Here is a 4,320-nt window from a genome sequence, read left to right on the forward strand (position 1 = left end):
GGAATTTAATGATGGTAAACAAAAGTATTTAATTATATTTCTAAATTTATATTATTTATTTATGAAATCATGAAATTATCCATTGACCCAAATGGGTGAACTACTTACCCACCACCTAGATGAAAAATATGATTTCATTTCTATATTTATTTTAAAAATATAAAATTTCATTCTATTAATAATTATTGTGTATGGATTTATTAGTGGAATTTAATGATGATAAAAAAATTATAAATGTTAGATTTAATGAGTGAATGTGATTTATTTAATGGCTTAAATGTGAGACTTAATGAGAGGTAATTGAATGTCTTTAATGATATTCTTTTAATTACATTTTCTGTCATTTCAATAGCGATGAACTAAATTCAAGAGGAGGGGTATTTCAGTAAAGAAAATTCACAGAAGCCAATGCCTCCTCATTCGCACTTTTATAAGTAGTATAGATATACCAGAATAAAATCAGTCAATATAGCCACACAGAAAATAGAAGTTCAGATTTCAAACTACAGTTTAATAGACTGATCTAGAAGACTAGAACCATTCTTACTATGCAATCCTCACTCTTTCTGTACTCTTTCTTGTTTGATTCATGGCTGAGCTTGGTGTGGTGGGTTTGGATTACTTTTTCCTGTAAGAAAAATTAATCGGAAAATTTTGAAGAAACTCGAAAAAATAGAAGCATTTTTCTTCTTGTAATCTTGTTCTTGTGCAATTATATTTAGAGTTGTAGCTGTATAGTCTTGTAGTAGAGACATTTTGTCGTTAGTTCATAACTGTTTCGAGTTTTCCGATCAGAGGGGGAATAGTATGGCAAACGATGCATGTGAAAGTGTGAATCGGAACTTATGGATATTCAGTATTTCTTTTTACAATGATGAACAAAAAAGTAATAATCTACGTTTAAGAGAGATTTATTCAGAGATTTGGAGGAAGAAGAAGATGAACAGTATTTTTGTTATTTTTTATATATTTTAAAAAAAGCTAATCTATTTTAAAAATTATATTAAGATGATTATTTTTATTAATATTAAGGTTCAAAAGATGCCCTTATCAGCTAAAATAGCCAAAAGTCGGACTTGAGCTCATATTGCCCCGCACAGAATGTGGTTCAAAAATGCCCCATATGTATACGTGCATTGAGAACATCTTTTGTATTGTTATTGAAAAATATTTTCAATATACGGTTGAGATGTGCTTTTGGACGCTTTTAGGACGAATTCTGTGGGGGGCAAATTTGAACTCGGCAAATAGAAGTAAGATGGATCACTGGATGAAACGAGGGTAAATGTCTCCAAGCTTTGCATGTGGGCCAGACGACGAGTAACGATTACATTCGAGTTGTTGGTGTGTAGCATTGTACCTGGTATATCAATCATCGGGGTCGTTGAAAAAAACAACTTTTTACCGCAAATGAAAAAGAAAGAGTGTCGGTTGGAAGTTGAGTCATCACATCAAAGCCAACCACCCACCTCAGCCTTTGCCTCCATTTCCTCGTCATTTTATATCTGCCTTCAATGAACCTATTTCTTAAATTTTGTCCGGCTATCCATTTGGGGTTATTAATTTGCTATCTATAACAGAAGTTTAATTAACAACTTAATAGACGGGATGATAAGAATATTAAGAAGATTCATCCTATGATAATGTAAACAAATCCTATGATATAGGATATAGCCTCACGTAATAAATCAATAATATAATATATAGAAAAACTCATATTCTCGAAACCGAGATCATAAAGAACAGGTGGAATAAACTGAGCACGTATGCCAATCAAAGGATAATTTAGCTGAACCCAAAAGCTGCAAAAGCTGTTCGTGAGGTGAGGCTGTGGAAGTAGGGTTCGCATCTGCCCTCCAAATACGTCCTACACAACTGGAACTCGACGCGTGTCATGAAACACGCGCGCGAGACGCGTGCAAGGGGAGGTTGACGTCGTTTTCAGCATCCCCGTTAATGAAGCATGCGCGCCTAAAACCCTAACCCTGAAACCTTTGGCGCCCTCATTCTTCTCCATCCACCCACCGGTCGAGTTCTGCCGGCCGACGACCATACCGGCAGGAGGTAAGTAGTCTGTAATGTAAGTTTTTCTCATTTCTTTTTTTTTTTTTTGGTTTATTCTCATTCGCTTTCTAATATTCACAGATCTGAACCTATCGGAGTGGGAGCCCCCTGACGCCGCTTTACACTCACACTTTTTTTTTGGAGAAAATATTCAATTTATTACAGATGGAAGTGGTCCACGAAGCACCATTCCTTATCTTTGGAATTGGCAACAAATTCACAATATGCCATCACCTATGCAGGCACCACATTGGCCCATGTATAACCATTCTAGCTCTTTCGTAAACAATCTTCCCATACAAGTAAGTTGTGTGTGGATTTCTTTTTTAATATTTTGTAAAATCATATTGCCTTATAATTGGAAATTGTTTGTGTAGGTAGAGGTACCCAGAAATGTGTATAGCCAAACCATCTCTAGTGGATCTCATATGAGCCAGGTGAAATTTTTTTAATTGTTTATTTCTGAAAATGTATTTTTTTGCATAATTAAAAAATAGTAACTATCATGTGTAAACGTAGAGGAATCATTATGGATCGGACCATGTCAAGACCAACAACCGGAAAAGTGGAGTTATCATGGACGAAAGATGTTTTTTTCTGTTTTGATGTTCTATCAATCTCTTTCTCTAGTTTTCTATTAAGAGCTATTCTAGCAGTTTGGTTGAAGCACTCTAATGAAAAATGTTTGATGAACATAGATAAGAATATTCTATCTCTCGATCCGCCAGGCTGCATCAAGGACTAAAGGAGGTTCAAGTGGTTCACCTAGTGGGAGAAGTGATGAAGACAAAAGGGCAAGAGCTATTAAAGTAAGGGAAGAGAAGACAGTGATGATTTACCTAGTGGGAGAAGTGACAACATGGTTCAAAGGATTTCTAGACGTGGCGACGGATCAGTGAAGATACAAAACTGGAGGGACTTACAGCATAGGGTCGATCGTAGTGTGTATCACCATAAGTTTTCACTCCATCAAATATTTGCATTTGTAGATTGTACTATGAAGCCAAAAGCACATATATCTTCTTTATAAGTTCGAAATCTAGTTGAGGTTATTTATCAAAGAAAAAAAAAAGCTACTTGAGGTTTTTAATTTCTTCTTCCCCTACTCTCAAGGAAATTGTCTTTCTTGTCTTTTGCCATTTCTCTTTCCTTTTATGTTCAGTAGAATTCTATGTTGCATGTTTATGAGTACGTATGTATGTGACAAGAACTTGAACAAAGTTATTGAATTTACCAAGTGTAGAAGGCCATTACCTAATGCTGATCCTGACGATGATTTGTGGGAGAGGTGGACTGGATTTGGACCTAACCTGTGGCATTTTTTGCTCAATCTCACGCTTGTGCTTTTCTTGAGATTCACTAAGCATCACTATCTCTTTCCTCATACAGAAAATAAACATCCCGTACTTGGTATGGTTTATCTTATGGTATCTCTGCAAATTATATCCTGAAACTTTTTCTGCAGAGACCATTCCTTGGTGCGATAGTAAAATACTGGGACCAACATTGTCCGCTTTCTGCAGGGACCAACATTGGGCAATGGACATTTTCTGTACTGGATGGAATAGTTGAAACCGAGTTTTTGGTTTTATAATGTATAGTATGTTCAGTGAATGGACTGCAACAATTTCTTCTTGTAGGTGAACTTCCAACCATGAGTATTTTTGAGTTTTCCTAAAGGAAACCATTTACTATTAGACTTTACTATTTTCTTCTGGTGGTTCTGGAAAGCAGAAAGGGGTTCAAAATTGCAACATACAACCATGAGTGTTTTTGAGTTTTCCTAAAGGAAACCATTTACTATTAGACTGCACTATTTTCTTCCGGTGGTTCTGGAAAGCGGAAAGGGGTTCAAAATTGCAACATACAACTATTAGTATTCTACAGTTGTATCTTTTCTTTCTCCCTTAATATTGGAGGATATCTAGCTCAGCATGGCTGCTGGTGTCATCTCACCTGGCAAGACTGTGTTTCCAGTGAACCAGCACGAGTGCCATATAGTGTTTGTGCAACTCCTTGAATTGGCTTTTTTACTTCACAGGAAAATGACAGTCTTATGTGGAAAGGAGAGCTCTACATTAATATTGGAAAATAGTATTCATGATGGAAATTGCCATATGATTGCCTTCTCTGGATGGATTTTGGTTCATTTATCCACATGCTACATCCTTAGAAGTGATAAATTCATGAGACTTCTGACAAGATCCATAAGATAGGATCTATCAAATATTAACTTTTGCTTTCTTCATCTATAGT

The 4,320-nt window shown here is 35.8% G+C and overlaps 1 long non-coding RNA gene across 1 annotated transcript; it reads left to right on the forward strand.

Annotated features, from left to right (window-relative positions):
• The first annotated feature begins 1,823 nt into the window (after window positions 1-1,823).
• LOC109113945 (uncharacterized) lies at window positions 1,824-3,305 on the forward strand. Its single transcript, XR_016085155.1, has 4 exons — window positions 1,824-2,064; window positions 2,230-2,366; window positions 2,442-2,501; window positions 2,763-3,305. It is a non-coding gene; the product is annotated as an uncharacterized LOC109113945 (long non-coding RNA).
• Window positions 3,306-4,320: the final 1,015 nt, after the last annotated feature.

This window comes from Nelumbo nucifera, chromosome 4 (genome assembly GCF_055504915.1).
Source record: "Nelumbo nucifera cultivar China Antique chromosome 4, China Antique-T2T, whole genome shotgun sequence".
NCBI lineage: Eukaryota > Viridiplantae > Streptophyta > Magnoliopsida > Proteales > Nelumbonaceae > Nelumbo > Nelumbo nucifera.